Raw genomic sequence first — 21531 nt, forward strand, 5'->3', positions numbered from 1 at the left:
GTTTTTTTATGCAGAGGGAAAAGATTTCAGTTCAGACCGAAACTGCAAGGAATTCTCTTGTCCAAACAGAATAGCTGTCAGTAGGAAAGTTCTTGTCAAACACCCTGGCTTTGTTCTCCCCCCCCCCCCAGCTTTCTAACATGCCTCATATATTTCTTAACTTGTCTGTCAGAAGGAACTCTGGCAGATTGTTTATTTATTAAGACTTTTGTAGTAGGAAGATGAGCATCCTGAAGACTCTCTCTCAGGGCTTGTTAACCAATAACTATATAGCTTGCCAATCAAATAAATAATAAAGATTTCAGAGGACCTCATAGTCTGTGGCTTGGCAGCTAATGAGACTGTGAGTTACAGTCCTTCTGTTGTCCTTGGATGAATTTATGTTGAGGGTAGAAACTGCACACTTATCTTTTTCCCTTTTACTGAGGCATGCTGCTGCCACTGGTGTAGCTGACTCATCTTACCAGATCAGTGATATTACTACTGATCTGCCAATGAAAATAATTGATTAGTTATAATAATTAGCAGGTGCATATGCCCATATTACACTGATGTTGTTTGACTGTATGACCAAAGAAGTCCTAACAAACACAATACTTTCATGCTTAATAGATGAGCAGAGGGCCAGAGACTCTCCAGCTAGTCTGCCTTCTCTTGCACATTTGTCCTGGGCTTAACCAGGGTGATGTTGACACTAACTTAAATCATAATTAATATTAAGCAAAGTTTGCTTTTAACCAGAATTTGAAATCTCGTTTAGTTGCCATAATGCACAAGAGTCTCAGGGAACCATCTGGTGAGGAAGAAAGCCTTTGGGTACTAGTTAATTTACTGCCATGTTATTAACAGAACCCTTATTTAAAGAGGCCTCTGGTCCTAATTTGAGGTGGTGTGCTATAAGTGTTGGTTGTTTTCTGCCCATTTCTGTCTCTCTCTCTCTCTCTGCCTGTGTGTGTTTATGTATGATTACCTGTGCTGTCTTCATTCAATATCTGTTCTCTTTTCAGTCTCGAGAGTCATTCCTTTCCTGCTGCCTCTTGTTAATCTAATGGGCCTCTTTGTTTCTCTGATAATGTAGAAGATTAGGATACTTTACTGCATGCCCTTTTAAAATGCTGCAGAATGACTTTTCTTTCAACTCAAACAGTTTGTCTTTCCAAACCCTCCTCTCAAAACCTGTTGTTCATTACCTGGACTATAAAACTTTGCTTGTACTGGTGCTGCATTGTTTGATAAGCAGAAGCCCAAGGCCTCCATAAATCCAGCCATCTGACACCTCTGTTCCTGTTATCATTAGACCACAGGTGCTGTCTGTGGAGATGAGACTACAAGTTCCAGCATGCAATGCCATAGTAATAAGTCAAGATGGAGCACTGTATCCTAGTGGCCTTATATACTAAATTCTATATCAAGGTGGCATGTGAAGTGTCCATGAGTTGTGCTCTGTGGAATAACCACCATTGTGCGTCTTAGCAGGTGGTATAACCCCTAGTCCATGCCTTGTTTCTTCTACTTCCTTCTTGCTGTTTCTAGGTCCCATTAATTAGCAGCGGGGGAAATGTGGCTGGACTACAATTCCCATCAGCCCCAACCAACATGACCAATAGTCAGGGGTGATGGGAATTGTAGTCCAGCATTATCTAGCGTGCCACTGTTCCCCATCCCTGCATTCAGTGGAAATAGCAATCTAACTTATGATCATCACTTTGGGTGCTTCCAGACGGTGCTGTGCTTCTGAGACAGCTATGGAACCACATTGTGTGGTTGTCATGTCTATTGTGAATAGAACAATATTGATGGGAGCTAGTTCTTTGCAACAACGAACAATGTCCTCCACTCTTTCTGTTGCAGTACAGTGGTACCTCGGGTTACATACGCTTCAGGTTACATACGCTTCAGGTTACAGACTCCGCTAACCCAGAAATAGTACCTTGGGTTAAGAACTTTGCTTCAGGATGAGAACAGAAATTGTGCTCCGGCGGCATGGCAGCAGCAGGAGGCCCCATTAGCTAAAGTGGTGCTTCACGTTAAGAACAGTTTCAGGTTAAGAACAGACCTCTGGAACGAATTAAGTACTTAACCTGAGGTACCACTGTAGTAGAAGCAGAAAGTGTGGATGCAACCTAAGTTTCTTTCAGAACAGTACCTTAGTTGTAATTGGCACAAACATCCAGTGAATCACAATCAATAATAATAATAATAATAATAATAATAATAATAATAATAATATATTTTATTTATACCCCTCCCTCCCCGGCAAGAGCTGGGCTCAGGGCAGCTAACACCAGTAAAATTACAGTAAAAACATAATAGGAAAAGAAATACCAATTTAAAATACAGGTTAAATGCAATTTAAAATGCAGCCTCATTTTAAAAGTAGCCCATAGATCAAAACCATAAGGCGAGGGAAACATAAAGATCAGACTGAGTCCAAACCAAAGGCATGTGCCCATTGTTTAGGTTTCTTTGGATCCTGGTTTGAGTCCATTCCCTGAAAATACTGATTCAGTTTGTTTCTGTCTGATAAGTCTGTAGATGGGCCATTTGGTTGACTGTGTTAATGAATTTACATGTAGGCAAGTATTTTCTGAATTGCTGGTTCCCTGAGTTAACATCACGAGCCAGACCCCTCCCCTACCATTTAAGTATGTTCTTAGACTTTTAGTTTTGGGGACTCATAAGTTACTCACAATGTATATTTTAAGCTTTTATTTCCCTGCCATGGAATATCTTGAAAAGACTTTTAAATTAATGCTGTCATGCATTTAGATGTCATTAGTATCTGTAATGAAAAAACAAGTTATAGCAAGACTTGTGGTTAAATAAGCAGTGCCATAAGGAATATTATGTCTCTGGTAGATATCTGAAACAATCAGGCCTACTGTGACTTATCTTCACATGGAGCACAAGATAATAAAAACTTGTTGTGTTCCTGTTGAAAGTCTTGTTGTTAATGTGCTAGGTAGGCAAGTGTTGGAAGGTAGGTTGGACAATATGAAATCACATGCTTGTAATGAGTGGAGTTAAAACTTGGACATGGGGTCAAGTTATTTTTACTAATTTTATTTAAAACAATAATATAAGAAAACCAAATATCTCTGAAATTGGGAGTGTCTTACAGGGCAGTCTGGCTACATTTGACACCAGGCCAGCCCGTCAAGATACCTAGGAGTTTTCTGCATGACTTAATTTACACTAGAAAATCGGGACATAGAATTATTTTGTTCTTTTAAATGAGGAACACTGCTGTTTATATCAGAGGAATTATATTGCTTTGCTGATCTGAATTTTTAGTAGGCATGTGGGTTTCTGAGTTACAAAGCAGGTTGACTTAAATTGTTTATTGGTAATTGTGTGTGTCTCTCTCTCTCTTAGTGCCTACTTATGCTTCTAGAAGACTAGGAGAAATGAGTAAAGCAGCTTTAGAGTTGCAGAGATGCTCAGAGATTAGGAAGCAGATGTGAAGCCCAAGGTTTCACTTATGGCTCATTTTCATGGCCTTTTTCTTCCGAGAGCTAGCGTGCTTCAATGTAGGCCTTGGAACCAGAAGGCTTTGAAATTACTTGCAGTTCAAACATATACTCATTAGTCATTTTGAACAGATCCTTCTCTCTACATATTAACTCCCCATTTATCATATTGTAATGGCACTAGTGACCCACATCACAAAATTGTTGTAAAGTTGGTTGGGATAGGTGTTATTAATAAGCATTTTGCACTCTAATGTACTATATTATTAATTAGTCGTTATGTACGTATGTGACCTAAACATTGGTATCAGGAATAGCTAAGGTCATAGCATCATGTTCTTTTTCTTGCCTCTGTAATCAGAGTCCAGAAATGCTGCTCTCTGTCTCTGAAGTGATCACTCACCAGATTAAAAGTGACTTTCTGCATGCAGCGTGAAGATTTTTTTAATATTCAGAATATATGGTGGTGAGCTGGCTCCCTTCTATGCTTCATTGTGAAACTCTATGTGCAGAATTGTAAAGGAAGAGAGATCACACCCCTATGAAATCTTGTTTTTTATTATATCTTTGTTCAAAATAACACATGGTTTTTCTATTGACCCTTTAACCCCTTGATCTGCATGTGAAGAAAAGATGAAGCCTAAGAATGTGCAACTGCTTAAATCCACCCCTTTTTACATTTGCTTCTATTCCTCCTGCTGGGTTATTACCCTTGCCTTTGCCACACACATACCTACATTTACAATGTAATATCCTTGTGCTGTGTACACTGATGGTGGAATAATAATAATAATAATAATGATAATAATAATAATAATAATAATAATAATAATGATGTAGTGAATGTTAATTAAGCTGTTATCACCGTTGCAGAGATGGGATAGATAAATCATTGTACAGTGTTGATGGATTATTTAATTTCTATACCGCTTGATATATTTAAAATATATCTAAGCAGTGTACAGAAAACAGAAGCAACAACAGACAACTTAAATGAAATATTACAAAAATACATCTAGAAATGTTACATTAATACAAATTTACTAATATATATGAATAAATACCAGTTCATTTTCCTTCTGACACACACCTTCCCTCTCAACCTCTGGGTTGTTGCCCAGAATCCAAACAAACGCTCAGCTCACCCACAAAAATCTCACAATGAGAAGAATTCTTGGATACAGCAGACATCACCCTAGTCTCTCATTCTACACTTGCTGTTGATGGGCAGACATCAAAGTGGGTTCTACTTCCTCAGGCTGCCCACAGCTGTGTCCCATTCAGCTGCACTTTCCACACCTAGTTCCAGGTACAGCAGGTTTGTTGGGTTTCCCGGGGGTCCAGAGAATGGGAAAAGGGCTGCCTTCCACTCACAGGCCCTTGTGGTCTCTTCCAACTCTATGATTCTATGATTCTCCACCACCTTTACTAGAAAGTGATTGGGATGCAGGCAAGCGGCTTTACAATGAAAGGCTCTTTTGAAGTTTGTGTGCATTGGCTGCAGCCAGCCAGGCAGAGGTTCCAGCCCAGTGTAGTTCACAGAGCAGCTGTGACCAGAGTTTGAAACAATAAGGGTCTCTTGGCCACTTTTAAAGGTGGAGCTGTTAGCAAATTTCCTTTCCATCTTGGGATAAAAGGGGGATGATTTGGATCTGTCGGCAATGCGGCTGTTAGGCCAGATTTCCAGCTGATGTCAAGTTTCCTGCTGCACATATGTGAGTCAAGCAAAGGTACATACCGACAAACATTCTCCAGGCAGCTGGCAGCCTTTAGTGCTTTTGGGGTTTTTTTGCATTGCTTTCCTCTGCCTCTGGACTTGCCACTGCGTCGCATTGCATTGTTGCTGTCTGAGTCATTGCAGAGGAGACCTCCCTCCTCCTTGCTCCCCCTTAGGAAGTTTGGCACTGTTTACTTTTTTTGTCCGGTTAGAATAATGGAATGTATTTTTAGGCCTCTTTGCCTTGCTCTCTGAATCGGCATTAACATGCTGAGTGGGGCTGCTCCAGGCAAACTTTTATTTATTTATCCCCCCCCCTTTTTGGGGGGGGGGGAGAAATATATAACGCAGTTCATTTCAAACCTGGGCTAAGCTCCAAGGCGTCTGCCTAGAGAGTTTGCGAAGTCCTGTAACCATGGTGGCCATGTTTGTGTAAGAGAATTCACTTCCTGTTGGCAAGCACACTCTGCTATCTGGCGATTGGGAATGATGCTTCCTGCGTTAAGCATAGCTGGGTGGGGGGAGGCAATGACTGCTGAAGGCCATGCTAGCCAGTAGGTGTATTGCCAGGTTCAGATTGTCATGCTCAAGGTGGAATAAGGCGGCTGTTTCTTTCTGGGTGGTGCCTACCTCCATCTTCTTCTTTTAAGTTTGCAAACCTTTTAGGAGTGGGACTGGCATGCCAGTCCTGTGCATGATACACAGTGAGGGAGAAGCCAGTGATTGGGGTGGAGGGGGGACAATGACTGAGGACTGGTCCACATGCATGTGCCCAGTAGAATAAGACTGGGGGTTGTGGTTTCGGATTTTGCTCTCCCATCTTTGACACAAGAATCTCAGATTCCAAGGGCATGTGATGCAACCACCTTGTTGAAGCGAAGCAGGTTTGGGTCTGGGTGGGAGACCTGAATGCCACATGTAAGCTGCCTTGTGTTCCATAGTGGAAGGAAGATGAGATGTAAATCTACTAAAATATGAATTGTGTTCATGCATGAATTTTTTTTCCTACTTTAATTTCCACAAATTGGAATGAATAAGAAATTTGTTTAGCAAGCGACTTGCCTCTGCTAGATGCCCCTTAGTCTTCGATAAAAAAGAGTCATTTTGGAGTACTGTACAGTCTTGCTTCTTTCTGGGAGGTGTCTTCTTCCATCTTTTTCTTTAAAAAGTTTGTAAACCTTTTAGGACTGGGACTAGCGTTCCAGTAGAGTGCCTTATACATAGTACTTACGTTGAGGGAATAATTGAGAGGACTCTGAACGCTGCTCCACACACACAAAATAAGAATTTTGTTTTCCAAGCCACTCACCTTGTTAGGTGCCCCTCAGTGTTTCATAAAAAGTGTCATTTCAAAGTACAGTGTAATAACTCATGGTTATTATTACTCACAGGACCAAGGCCCTGTGTATTGGGGCTGTGTCCATTTTGAGAGGGTCTAGGTTAATATTTAAAGTGTTCTGCTTGCTCTTTCATCTTTAAAAACTGGCAGCAGGAGGGGGGTAGGAAACCACTTGCTGTGACAGCAAGGCACTTGTATGGGCCTTGGTGTTTTATGAGCAGGAAGCCAAATTGGATTGGCCAGCTGTCCCTGAGCTCTAATACAGAGCCTTCCCCATCATTCAATCACTGCAGAGCCTCATCTTCCACGTAATATGATCCAGACCTGGGCAGCCCAAATCATGCTGGATTTAAATGCAACAAAATAATATCAGCCTTCCCCTGTTTTCTTTCAATCAATTTTTGATGGCTTTAGGTAGCCATTAATAGTGATGCAATCTCTGGTTGTAGCAACCTGCTCTTTAATAAGAGGCCTGGAGGAGCGTGAGGCTGCCATCTTCCATACCAATAAAAGGCAGGTGAAATGAGAAAAAGAGCTTATTGAACAGCAGGAAATGTTGTAAAGTGTGGCATTGCCTCCTCCCTGCCCCTTGACATTGGGTGGTGGTGCACTTTGCATCCCATGACTCCCAGGGAGGCCTCTTGGTTCTTTGTAGTGTATTTGCCTCTGCTGAGCATTGAAATGTGTGTCGGAGCAGAAATGCAAAGGCACTAAAATGATGCAACCAGCTCAAAGGTTTGTGGTGGTGGAATCTTGCTGGGCTACACACATTTGGGCAGAGAAGCTGGGTTGCTTTCTGTATTGGACCATCATTGACCATAAGATGAGAGATGCTGTAACAGTGGCTGGTATTCTGAAAGGTGACACCTCGGAACTGACAGTCTGAAAATGGCCAGTGCTTTTATTTTATGTTGCAGTTTGTTCCTTCACTTTATTCTTGGTATCTGCTTTTCCTAATAAAACTTTACCCTATATTTCACTGTAATTATGCACTGGAGTGTTAAAAGAGTGAGGAGTGGGGGTGAAATGACAAACTTTGGCCTGCTTCACAGGTAACACTAAACCAAACCATGGCTTCGTGTGAATGAGCCAATGCACAGGCTCCTGGAGAGGAGGTCACAGCTGCTTTGCTCCTTCTCCAGCCATGGCTTGGCTTAGCGTGTTGTCTGGACCTAGAGTTGTGGTTTAGCTTTTTGCAGACAAACCATGACCCATAAGCAAGGTTTGTTCTGGAAGAGATAAACCACAAACCCAGGTTTGGACGACATGCCAAACCAAACTTTGGTTTACCTCAACAGAGGGAATGAGCAGAACAACCAGAGAAGGAGGAAAACTACCATGATCTGCCTGGAAGCCTGCATATACTTGTTCACTCATGCTAAGCCATGGTTTGGCTTAGAGTTATGCATAAATGAGGTCTCTGTAAAGGTGGTGTTTTTGTTCTGATACTTCTCGTGTTTTCTGAAGGGCTCTGGCTTTAGTTGGGGCATCAAGTTGTTACCTCAGTGTAAAGGCTAGAGTGTGGACTTGTTAGGATCAGAAGGCCTGAAACTGACTGATGCACCTATTTCTGTTTTCAAGTAGCAGACTAGAGAGGGAGAGAAATACAGGGAAAGCAAGAGTCAGCGGCTTACAGATTTGCAGGAGTGGGAGACAGGAGAAGAGTGGAGCCTCATCAGTTTACCACTGGGATCTCTGCCCAACTTGTTTCTGAGAATCATCATGCTCTACTCTGCAACCTTGAGAGCTAGGAATTGAGGGGCGGGAGTGATCAATGAAAGCTAAAGTTTTTAATAATTCCATCTTCTGTGGCAAACACATGAAAACCCTGCATTCACATAGCCCTGGCTATATTCTGTCTTGTTTTCTTTTCCTTGTCTTCCTGTTTCCCCTTCTTTCCCTAAAAAGAAATCTGCTATCTGTGGTTGTTTCTATACAGTGGCCGCCTTCCTCTTTTTTGGTCCTGATCTCAGCCTCCTTCTGTGGGGTTATTTACTCCTGCTTTTATAACTCTGCCTTCAAATATAAACAGCGATAGACTACAAATACATTAAAAAGGCGATCTGGCAAGTTCTGCCAAAGGAACATTGCTTCCCTTCAGCAGTATTTATCTATAGCTCTATTTGCATGACATCGATCTCCCGCTTCTCATTTGCTTAATCTAGCATCTTCCTTTGCTCTTGCTCCCTCCTTCCTTTCTGCAGTTTATTGCCATTATTTGTAGGGTCTGGTTTAGACTGCAAATTCAGGAGCCTCAGTTTTAACCAGGCTGTAAAACTGTGATTCCAAATTGCTGGGTTACAACAGCCCTGTGGCAGGTTGCCAGGCCATCAGAATTGGGCAGGATGGGGGTGGGGGTGGGATGTAAGGGGCAATGTGTAATAGAGGACTCCGGAGCATTAGTCTGAGGTTTGTAGTTGGAAGCCAAATGAAAGCAAAATGCTGTTGCTGTGGATCAGCTGCCTTTTTTGTTTTGAATGTTTTAAAGCTGTGTGTATATTGGAAGTGCTGTGAATGAAGCTTCTGACAAACTTATACCATAACAAAAGTTAGCAAGCCGTATATATATGGAGGAAGGAGTTTTTGCAATTGCAATCTTCACCAAACGGATCAGAGTCCGTGCTGGTTGACTTCATAGATTAAAAGTTTATAATCATAAGGGACTTGTAACACCACTTCATGTGCCTTGGGACGACTGTGCATGTGGCCTATCTAGAGCAGTACATTCAAAGGGAACTAAAATGCACAGAATGCAAGAGATTGTTAGGATGAATGTGTTATAATGTTGTGATTTGACATATCAAGGAGCATCTGGTTGCCAGAGGCAGGCCTGGAAGGCTCATTAAAATCCTAGTAGCTGTTGGGACTGACCACCTGGAGGTGGGATGGAGATGAGAGCAGCAAACTCTTTAGAGAACTCCGCATCTGGGCCTGAGCTACCGAGGCGCTGGCGCAGTTTTCAGATGGAATTCTGTGACAGCCACGTTAATGACAAAAGGATTAACTGTGATTTGGTAGAAAATAACTTCAGTCACCTGAGCTAGTAAAGAGGGACGAGAGGCCTGCAGCTAAAAAACTGGCTGCTATTTCAAATCAAATTATGAACTTCAGACTTCCCTATCTCTCTGTCTCTTACAGCTCCATATTCAGCTTTCCCCTCTGCCCATTCTCTTTCCCACTTTACTTTTCTCTTTCTCAGGGCCCTCTATCTGGCCTTTCCCCCTTCTTTTTAGACCAGCCCTCCAGTACAACTGTCACCAGCTTCAGCCAGGATGGGAGTGGTGGAAATTGAGAGTCCAAAACTGGAAAACACTAGGCTGGTGAAGACTGGCAAGACCTGTTCAGGCTTCCAACCCATTGGTGGCCAGTGACCTTCTGCCTGACCACCCTACCGAGTAATATTAAGGCAACTCAGCCAGTTGGTACCAGAAGCTTTCGTACTACCACCAGGGCATCTTGTGAGTGCATTGCAATATAGATTGTCATGTGGCCTTGGCAGAGGATAGAGGTGGGCATGGGGATCTGTGCTTGTAATAACTGCATTGTCGCAGCAAGATAATCACACATAATTTTCCGCAAATGCAGCACTGTGACAGAAGGCGGCTCGCCCATTGGACTCCTCACCCTATATCAGAGACCATTGGAAGAAGTATTTTAACAGTAAGGGAAGTTCAGCAATGGAACCAACCAATGGAACCAACCAGGTGGTGGTGGGCTCTGCTTCACTGGAGGCCTTTCAGCATAGGCCGGGCATCCATGTGTTGGGGACATTCTGGCTCTGGGTTTCCAGCACTGAGTGATGCCTTGGATTTGATGGCCCACAAGGCCCCTTCCAGCTATGTGCTAAACGTGCAAGGATTCCCTTTGGTTTAGTAGTTAGCAATAGAGGAGGGAATGTTTTCAAGTGTGAAGTTTTGTAGTCCCAGTAGCCCCCCCCCCCCATTCCCAGGATCATTATGAAGGTTAATAGAGTTCCTTCTTTCAGTTGTTCAAGTAGGCTCTGTCCCAGCTTCTGCCAACCTAGCAGAGGGACGCAGGTGGTGCTGTGGTCTAAACCACTGAGCATCTTGAGCTTGCCGATTGGAAGGTCGGTGGTTTAAATCTGTGTGACGTGGTGAGCTGCCATTGCTCTGTCCCAGTTTTTGCCAACCTAGCAGTTCGATTGCACACCAGTGCAAGTAGATAAATAGGTACCACTGCGGCAGGAAAGTAAATGGCATTTCCGTGCGCTCTGGCTTCTGTCACGGTGTCCCATTGCACCAGAAGTGGTTTAGTCATGCTGGCCACATGACCCAGAAAGCTGTCTGTGGACAAGCGCTGGCTCCTTGGCCTGAAGTGAGATGAGTGCCACACCCCATAATCGCCTTTGACTGGACTTAACCATCCAGAGGTCCTTTACCTTAGTTCATTGAGAAAGCTATTACTTAAAAAGGCTTTCTCAATGAGTTAAGGGAGAGGAGATCCTGTCCTTGCAAATTGCCTTTCTATGTGTGAGGCTGCCTGTCTTCGGAACAATCTTGAAGGGTACCTGTAGCGTACCTGTGGTTCATTACTCTGATATTAATAATGGAAGTGCTATTATTTAGGCAGTGCAATTGAATTGTTAAGCTTTCCTTGGTGCTTGGCAATCTGCACCCTGCTGCTTGTAGGGATAAGATTAGCTACTTAGCTCAATCAAGGTGTTACAAACCAACTTGATGGAAATCAGTCAGCCAGATTATATTGAATGGGACAGACTTCCCGCCTGCCACAAAACTCCATTATGACAGAGGAGCGCCCTGTGCAAGGAACCCAGGTCTCTGGCATCCCGAGGTTCTGTTTTCTTGTGGAAGCGGAGAGACTGGGTTTCCTCGGAAGAGAAACAGAAAAGATGGACTCAAAACTCTAGGAAGAGCCCCATTCAAAGGGGGTGGGGGGTGGGGGAAGAGAAAACACAAAGAAAGGATCAACTCAGTTGGTAGAACACAAGACTCTTAATCTCAGAGTCATGGGTTCGAGCCCCACGTTGGGCAAAAGATTACTGCATTGCAGGGGGTTGGACTAGATGACCCTTGTGATCCCTTCCAACTCTACAATTCTATGATCTTGCACTTAAATGCCAGAGACTCAGGGACTGGAACCAGGAGACTCAGTCTGGGGAAGTGAATTAGACTGATGAGCCACCACAGGTTGTGTATCCTGAGCATAGCTGTCAACATTTCCCTTTTTTAAAGGTAAATTCCCTTATTCCGAATAGGATTCCTCGCAAGAAAAGGGAAAAGTTGACAGCTATGATCCTGAAAGACCTTTTCAGGCACAGAACAGGAATGAGCAGTTGGAAGGCAGTATGGAACCTTTGGGTTGGCCATGCCTAGAATAATTTCTCAAAGTGACAGACCCAAGGTCATCCAGAAAGCTTTATCCATGTTGGGTTTTGCATCTGCCTGGCCAACAGACCCATGTATTTTGTTTCTTCGTTCAAAGCCCTTGAGAAGTCGGGGACCGGCAAGACCTGGTTAAAATATTAAAGCAGAGTGTTGCCATCTGAAACAATGGGAGTACTATTGTGGTACCCAATCAATTACAGTTCTCTTCTGAGCCAGGTCTAATTGTAGGACCCATGGCTTATCACAGAAATCAACTTCTTAACCACTTGATCCTTTAATTGTACAGTTGCTCTGCTTTATTTAGACTAATGGCAACGTTATCCCTATTCACATATGCTGTGTGAATCCACACACAGAATTTGGAAGTGTGTGTGTGTACACACAGCACTCCTTCACCCCAGGTCTCATCTTTGCCATATCAGTGAGTAAGGCTGCAGTCCTAACCCCACTTACCTGGGAGTAAGCCCTACTGAGTTCAGTGGAACATACATCTGCCTAAGTCTGTAGTGCAGTGCTATGATTTGGGTTTCGGGCAGGGATTAATTTAGTCCCTTTGGCTGGCAAGCTTTGGGAGTTGGTGTTGTTTCTGGTGGGAATAGCGGTTATGAGTTCTGTTTGTGAAACAAACAGCAAGGGCAGCTGCAACCTGGCACCTGCTCAGCTGGAAAGAGTTGCGTGGGCTGGTTAGAATTGCACTTACTATCTCGAACGCAAGCCAAGACCTTGCTTGAATTACTCCCATGCATGCCAGAGAAGAGTTAACAGGAATGCTGCTCTCAGGATGCTGTTTAATAGGCTGCACTTCGGTTTTTCCTGTACTGCTTGCTGGTCACAAGCATACTCATAAACGTCCTGCTCTGATAATGGGGAAGTGTTTGCTGTCAGATGTCCAAAGTTGGAGGAAGAAAGGATGCTTGTATACACAATCAATATTTTTGCATGGTACGTGGGCCTGATGTTTCTGCCCATTCTAAGATTTTCCTGAGTCCCCTTATATCTCATATGGAGCTTTGCCAATTGCCTTGCTGATGTTGGTTTGAGCTCTTCTTGTGCTGGTTGTGGTGTGCATTGGCACAAGTGGAACAGAGGTCACTCTGACCTTTCCCCATCTATGTACTGGATCTTCCTCCTTGTAACTGGAGAGAAATCAAGCACAACAGACTACTCTTTTTTCTTTTTGATGCTCATGGATCTCTGCAATGAAAGAGAGCATCTTAGAACATGAAGCTTCTTCATCTCGGGGTCATGGGTTCAAGCCCGACCTTGGGCAAAAGAGTCCTGCATTGCAGGGGGTTGGAGTAGTTGACCCTTGTGCTCCCTTCCAACTCTACAAATATATGATTCTATGAAATCTGTATGCATTATTGACCCTCTAGTGGGAAGGGCCTGCCTATTTCGGAAGTATATTGTAGTTCGAGGGATAGGTAGATCTCATCATATGCAGGAGTTCCATTCTGAGCTACTGCACATAGAGGCAAAATTGTGTGAAGCCAGAACTGCCCCATGTGACCATCCCTACTTATCTGAAGTTGGTGTTGAGTGGGCCTTCCCAAGAGGAAGCTCTTTTTAAACCCCTCACCTTGCTTATCAGGCTCTGGGAAGGTTGAGCTAGGGCTAGGGCTCCCGAGTTTGGATCTGCCCCCCCCTTTAATTTTCAGCAATCCGCATAAAGTTGCAATCACATATGAGAAATCAGCACAAGATGTGATCTATCTGTACTGAATAAGAAGCAGATTCCATGCAGAAGTGCTTCTCACAGGGACAATCGGTGCGGTGATGTTTGCAGTGTGTCTACCCGACCAGGTTTGTCTCCAGAACGTCAGTTTATTGTGGAGGGATTCAAGCTCACACCAAGAAATTTAGGTTTGCTCAGTTAAAGTGCATTAAAGTGCTCCGCTGCCTTAGCACAGTAAATTCACTTTGAAAAAGAAACGAAACAGACTTCTTGCGGTTAGGAATGTGACAAGAAAATGCATTGAAAAGTGTGGGACGGAGAAATGTCTAATGAGAAGACGTCTGAACACCCGGTAAACAAATCAAGACGAATGCAGGATGAATACTCATTGCTGCATAACCCTCCCGCAAACAGACGGGGACAAATGCTCGATAAGCAGCCTCTGCACAAGCTTTTTCCAAGTAAATCAGGATGAATGCTCAATAAATAGGTTGTCTGGAGGAGCCCGACTTCTGTGGGTTATTACTACTGCTGTCTCTCCCAAACAAGGGGTTCTATTGCCAGGGGTGTGTCAGCCACATCCTTGCCTACTTTTCCAGCAAAAAGGCTGTCACTTTTAGGAGCTTTTTAAAATTTTATTTTGTCCAGGGACTGTAGCCTTTTATATGCCAGGTCAGGCTAATTTTTTTTGCAGCTGTTGCTAGTCTCCTCGAAGCACAGTCTGGTGCACCCTCGAGCAAGGATGCCAGGCACACTGTTGGGATTCCTGTTTTGCATTGAGATGTTGTCGCATAATCCTAGTAGAGCCAAGGAGTTGCCCGGGGTAATTTTTTTCTATTAGTGCCACTCCCTGTAGGGAATTCTAGACACTTGACGCTTGCCAGAGGATTTCCCTGTGCAGCTTGACTGAGCCAAGACACCAAGTGAGGGGCTGGTTCCCTGCCTTGTCTTTCGAGCGTTTTATCTGACGGGTCTATATATAAAACAGGACACTTTAGCTCGTGCACATTAGTTGTCCTTTTTAATCTGCAAAGTGCTTACGTATTTAGGATACCATAACTTCGATTGCTACTTCTGTTTAGCATTTGCTCATGGCAGCAGCATTCCAAGCATTGCACAAAACATTACAGAGTTTTGGTCCTGCTCAGATGGCTTACAAACTTAAGGGCCACACTTGATGTGATGGTAAATGCCTGGCAGCCGCCTGAAGAATGGAGATTAAAATTGATAGACTATGCGGAATTGGATAAATTAACTGGGAAAATTAGATATACTAAAGATCAAAAGTTCATCGAGGACTGGGGAAAATTTGTGGATTATCTGAAAAACATATGTGGTGTAAACACAACGCTAGTGGGATTTCAAGAGGCACTGTAAAAAATAAATAAGTATTGTTTATCAGAAATAATGGGAGTAAGGAGGAACAATGGCAATACGAAAGAAGGGAATGTGTATCAAAGGTATAAATATGGATGATTGTCAGAGACGCTGAAGGAAGTCCAAAACAGTCATAATTTGTTGTATTCGGGATAAAATGTATAACTGGATGAAAATTAATAAAATTTATAAAAATAAATAAAAAAAAGAAACAACACAAGTGACACCTACTAAACTAGAGCTTCCTTCATGTGGCGACACCCCAACAGTCTGCGTTTTCAGAATCCCCATCTCCACATCATTGGTTGCTTGTGGCAGCAGCAGGCGTGTGAAACCGTGTGACCTCAGTTCAGTCAACTAAATTTTGTGTAGTGGAAGAAGAGAGCCGGACATGTCATTGCTGTGTTTGGTAGATTGCTGGGTCCCCCTGGGTGGGGAGCTCCATGATCTAGACTGTGCTGCGGAGATGGCCTGGCCCCCTTTCCTCGCACTCTGTACTATAAGAGAGCAGCAGGATACCACCCTGCCTGATGACTAGTGTGCAGCAATGCTCATGCAAGAAGAGGTTTTTTTCCTTGTATCTTAGTCTCATACCATTTGGGACCTGATAGGTGATAAATAGCCCTTAGAATTGCACCTGGAAGCATATGAGGAACCAATTGGTATTGTGGGTGAATGACTGGATTTCCATCAGCAAAATAGCTGCTGTGTTGTGTAGCAATTGAAGCTCCCGGTAACTTAATTTTCAAAGGCTGTATTGTGTAGATGCCAATATGTCAGAGGGCAAGGATGAAGAGCTTGTGTACACAAAACCCCTGCTTGGGTGGCCATTGTGTGGATCCACTTGCAGAAGCTGGAGCTCTGGGTGCCTCAGTGTGGTGTGGTGTAGAAGATCTCTCGGTGTGTGCTCAAGTTGTGTGAGTCTTACCAATTCTGCTGACGGTGAATGGGAGTGGTTCTGCGGGAGGAAGGTAATGTGACAGCAGAAGTCATGCGGTTACGAGCATCTGCCCTCAGTGGTGCCAAGAAATTCCTTGAAGGTATTCCTTGCTACTTTGGAAACCTGACAGGCTCACTTGTGTTTTGCAGTACAGCGTCACACAGTGTGGTGCGGTGACTAGAATTGTGGGTGTGGAACACCAGGTTAAATTGCTACTTGGTTATGAAAGTCTTCAGAGAGCTCTGGGCAAGGTACAGACTCTCATTCTAACCTATCTCATGGAGTTGTTGAGAGGCTAAATGCTACCCTGAGTAGGGTGAGATGCAGTGTAATAAATAAAATTAACAACTAAACGGCATGGTGGGTGGTATTGAATGTGGGACGTTTCCTTTGTTCTCTGTAACTGCCTGGAGTTTGGATCTGATGTTCTTGAAGGCGTAGTTTTAATAGTTTCTGAGACACGGTAAGGACGCAAGGAAGGAAGGAGCTTTGCTATTAGAGCTCTTGCAGCAGACATCTGTCACTGCAGACAGGAGAGGGATGTGACTCTCTTCTGGCTGTTTCGGGGTGACGAACGAGTCTGATCATCCCTGTCGCGGGTGTCTATAAATCTTTGGCTGTTGGTAAATGAGCTCCACCTCTTGTAGAGGCAATCCTTCCCTGTAGCAATTTGGGTAAATAAAAGAGCAGGAGTGATGCAGGACGGAGAGTAGCAAATGGATTTCAACGGGATATCGCTTTGCAAGGCTGAGGCGGAAAGTGCAGCTTTATCAGCAAATCCTTCTTGTGTAGTATCATCTAACCAATTCTTTGCTTGAAGCTTCTGTCCCTAGAAGAGACATCCTGCTTGCAGTTTGTGTGTGTGTGTGTGTTTTGTTAGTAAGAAGGATACCTTTTATGAGAATGGGGTGGTGTGGGGAGACACTAGCTATTGCTGAATACCCCAACACCTATGATCACTGCTTGGGAAATGATTCCCAGCATATCTGACTCAGCAGGCAAGTGGCTGATGGTTTAACATGAATTTAAGTATTTAGAGTATAGAAGTGGCTTAGTCATGCTGGCCACATGACCCGAAAGCTGTACGCCGGCTCCCTCGGCCAGTAAAGCGAGATGAGCGCCGCAACCCCAGAGTCGTCCGTGACTGGACCTAACGGTCAGGGGTCCCTTTACCATTTTAAGGGGCACAAGGAGTAAGCTTCAAGAAGGATTTTTTGTGATCCTCTATCTTTCTGACTTAGGGGAAAACTCTGTCCTTTCTTATTGCAATTGATAATTGCCTTCTCTATTTCCTTCCATCGAGTGTCTGTCTCACAGCTCTGTGCTCTCCCTGTGTATTTTTGTAGGGGAGTGGGGGTAAGAATGCATTTATTTTTTATCTGTACATTTATATCATATTAGTTCCTTTTCGTTCGAGACACTGCCTGCTCAGCATAAAACCTCAACAAAATGTCTAAAAAAGGTCAATGATACAGAATACTACATAGATTCTTGCATCCAAATATCAGACATAAATGTATATTCCCTTGCGACTTTGGCTCTAGGCAATACAAGAGGTCCTATAGTGTTTCTGTGGATCCATAGAATTGCGTTTGTCCCTGTTTTGCAGCTCGGAGGGTGGGGAAAACGCAGGTGGGTAGTGAATCATTTAGACTTGCTTGGCAAATCAGTGTCAGAACTGGAAGTCGGATCCCATAATTCTAACTTTCTCTGCTTACTCGAACAGCCGCCCTACCTCTTTGCAAATTGTCACCATTTATTTCTCTCCTCATTTGTGATGGTCTCTCTTTGTTTTCTCTCCCTGTCTTTATAAAAAGTAAAATCTCATTAATGGCCAACCACTCAGCACATTAAAGTCCAATTAGGTAAATGGTGAAATGCAATGAACACTTCCACTTCTGTGTGTGAGTTTGCTGGTAGTGGGGAGAAAAAGAACTTGAAGGGTGAATGAGCAGCTTCCCCCTCCACCAACTGCCTCTCTACAGGAGCAAGGCTCCCCCCACCCAGAGGGGGGGAAATGAAATTTGTTTCTCTTCTGGTGTAGGGCTGAGTGTGAAGATATTAGTAGAGTGTTCTCTCAGTATGTGGAAATTTTCCTAGTGAAAGGAATTGGTTGCTGCTTTGATCAGCTGTGGGTTCTTTCAGGCTCGTTCTGTTTTGGGTGAGATTTGAGTCACATACTGGTAAATTCGGGTCCCGCATTTAAAGTTGATTTGGAGCTGTTGCATAACAAACACACTTCCCCTAGCAAACTGAACTCTTTGCGATAAGGAGAGTGACAGGGAAAATGCTCTGGGAAGCATGGGATAATCGCATTTGCTTGATGCAACTTCATTTAACCCTGCCAACTTTGTGCAAACAAATCAGAATGAATGCTCAATAAACAGGTCATAAGGAAGTGAGCTCTGTCTTCTTTTTCAGCTACCTACAGCAAAGCAATGTGAGCCAAAATTCCTTACCTTTAAGTTTGTATGCCAAGTCTGTGAATGGCAAATTATTAATCCTGGATGGCCCATTCAGTACTTAGCTAAGGCTATTCCCATTAATGTTTCCACTAGGGAAGTTGAAAGGCTGGTGTTTATACTAGGATAGGTGGTCATACTGGGGGGTCCAACAGATTCTCCATGCCTTGAGTTCACAAAGATTGCATGGGTTTCTGATTTTGCTAACCTGTCATAATCTGGATCTAAACATAGAAGCAGAGGTCTTGATTTCAGTGTTAAAACCAGAAGACCAGAGGTTTGGGCTTTGAATATAATATCCGGCAGATTTGCTCAGACATTGCAAAAGGTGGATACCCTGGCCTCTGTGCCAGCCACTGTTGTCTTAGATGCTCATCACAATAGCCCCCACTGCTTGCTCAAGTTCTCTGCAGCTTTCAGGAACTTGAAGCTGGGGTGACTGACTTTTTTTGCTGAGTGTGACAGATCTCTCCCTCCCCTCCCTTCTGCCTCTGATTCATACAGAACTGGGTGCAGGGGTGGTGGGTGAAAGGTTCAAACCTCATATTGCACCAGGCTCTGGTAAAGGAGAGAAGTGATGTTGGTCCCTCTTACTGTTTTCCCCTTTCCAATGCCTGGCGTGAAGAAACTATGGGATGCCTTAATCTTGCTCATCTCCAAGGGCCTGTGTTTGGGCTAGACGGACCAGGATCTGTTGCCTTATGAGCTAAATTGAGTTTCAGTGGCACAGGCTAAAGAAGCCAGAGGTTAAACTTTACAGTATGGGCTCTTGTGTAGCCAAGATTCTCTACCTCCATGTATGTTGCCCTTCATGTAAACTGTGTGCAGCTATGTCTTTTGGGGGCATTTGACACGTCTAACCAAACTGGAAGAAAGAACAAGTTTCTTCTTTCCCTTTGTGCAATTGAAGAAAAATAACTCTAGTGAACTTCAGTGTTCAGGGTGGAAGCTCAAGCGATGTGCAACCCTCCCATGCCCCGCCTTCTGCCTGAAGACTGGTTCTGACCTTTAGGAGTGTGTTGGAAATCTAGGATCAGCCTCAAGGCTGTCCAATGTTAGGAGAATGAGGAAGGTCAGAATACTCCCCTGCCTGGGCAAAGAGAAAACCCTGAAGATAAAAAGGCAGCCTTCTGTAGCTTGTCGGTTATGGATGGGTAGGCAGGACGTTGCCAGCCTCCTAGTGGAGCTAAATACTTGGTCAGGCTGGAGGGGTAACAGTATGGTCCCACAAATATTGACGAGAAGCAAAATATCTTACTGAAATCTATTTTAGTGGGATCTTTTGTGCTGTTGGGATGTGTAGGCGGTGATTTTTAAAAGTATTTTCTTCAAGGGTGGAGAGCCGTCTTTAAAAGTCACAAATACGGAATTACTTGGAATAGCGAGCTCTAGTCGTACACTGAATCCTGCTTGTGTTGAAGATGTGGGTAGAATAAAGGTCTTTGGGCCAAAGTCTTAGCAACAGTGCATGAAGGTGTAAGGGGAGATTAGGGTGGAGGCTGAGAAAGGCTACAACATCCCTGGGGAGTTGTGGAAGGATAGGGAGCTTGCTCACTGGCTTTGCAGATCTGGTAGTGGTGGTGCCCCCCCCCCGGAGTGGAACATGATGTAGACACATTTGTTCATAATGCACTGTGAGTGCAGGTTAGCCAGCACATACCAAAGAAATCTCAGGACACTCAGGAAGGATGCTGTCCCTCAAGCTCCCTATAAAACCTCTAATGCTCCTCTGTGGAAAGTTCTACACCCACATACAGTGTCTGAGGTTGCAATCTTGGACACATGAGGCACTGCTGATGCAGTGGAAATTATTTCTATGTAGTCATGCATTTGATTGCACTCCACAACACATAACTCCTTTTTCTTTTAAAAAAGGAAGTCAGATTCTTTGTTAAGAGCAGATAGGATTTTATCATTTATTTTGTCATACTAATGTGTATGGAGAGGTGTTCCATTATTCTATAATAATAATAATAATAATAATAATAATAATAATACAGTCATACCTCGGGTTGAATGTGCTTCAGGTTGGGCACTTTCAGGTTGCGCTCCGCGGAAACCCGGAAGTAACGGAGCGCGTTACTTCTGGGTTTCGCCGCTCGCGCATGCGCAGATGCTCAAAATGACGTCACATGCATACGCAGAAGCGGCAAAACATGACCCGCGCACGCGCAGACATGCCCTCGCGTTTTATGTTCTGTTCAGGATGCGAACGGGGCTCCAGAACGGATCCCGTTCGCATCCCAAGGTACCACTATATTATTATTTATACCCTGCCCATCTGGCTGAGTTTCCCCAGCCACTCTGGGCGGCTCCCAATCGAGTGTTAAAAACAATACAGCATTAAATATTAAAAACTTCCCTAAACAGGGCTGCCTTCAGATGTCTTTTAAAAATAGGATAGCTGCTTATTTCCTTGACATCTGATGGGAGGGCATTCCACAGGGCGGGCATCACTGCCGAGAAGGCCCTCTGTCTGGTTCTGGTTAATAAAGAGATCAGTTCTTTTGCGTTTCTCCATTTCAGTACTATGAACTTAGAAAAACAAATATAGAGGTATATCACTGTATCAGAGATAGTCTTTTTGCCAAATCTCAATTGGTGCAATGAAAGACCTGTCTTCAAGAAAACACTGTAATACAGGGATCTTGTTTTAGATAGTACAGATACCCAGAAAGACAAGACATCTGGGCAAGGTTGAAAAGTGCTAAAATAGGGGTTATAAAGGATCTAATCCCAGTTATTTTAGTTATTTTTTAAAGCCATTTTCAGATCTTCAAAGTTCTCTCTCTCTCTCATCTGTCTCTCTTGGAGCTTTTGCCAAAAGGTATAACACTATTATTCCCTTTATACTGTGAGTTCAAGCTTAAGGCTTCTAAGGCTCATGGCCCCATAAAAACACAGAAAATGTGGAAAGCCTATATTGTCTTTTTTCTGATAACAATCTTAGCTCTCCTAAGATGTCAAAACAATTCAGCAATTATTTTCTGTAGTGAATGCACAAAATGGTCATGGGAACTTCAATGGGAAGAATGTAGAATGATTAGCAAATTCTGTGCAATGCTTCTTCCAAGACAGCTGAACATTTCAGAGATCTGAACCACCTTCATTCCTGAGATGTTTGTAACTGTGGGGATCTATTGTGCTGTTATGTTCTGAGTGGCTCAACTGTTTGTCTAACCTTG

The 21531-nt window shown here is 43.6% G+C and overlaps 1 protein-coding gene across 4 annotated transcripts in view; it reads left to right on the forward strand.

The window, feature by feature from the left end:
- Positions 1–21531, forward strand: part of PLXNA1 (plexin A1) — a 296620-nt gene that overhangs the window by 23599 nt on the left and 251490 nt on the right. The window lies entirely within an intron of this gene.

Source organism: Podarcis raffonei, chromosome 2 (genome assembly GCF_027172205.1).
Source record: "Podarcis raffonei isolate rPodRaf1 chromosome 2, rPodRaf1.pri, whole genome shotgun sequence".
In the NCBI taxonomy this organism is placed as follows: Eukaryota; Metazoa; Chordata; class Lepidosauria; order Squamata; family Lacertidae; genus Podarcis; species Podarcis raffonei.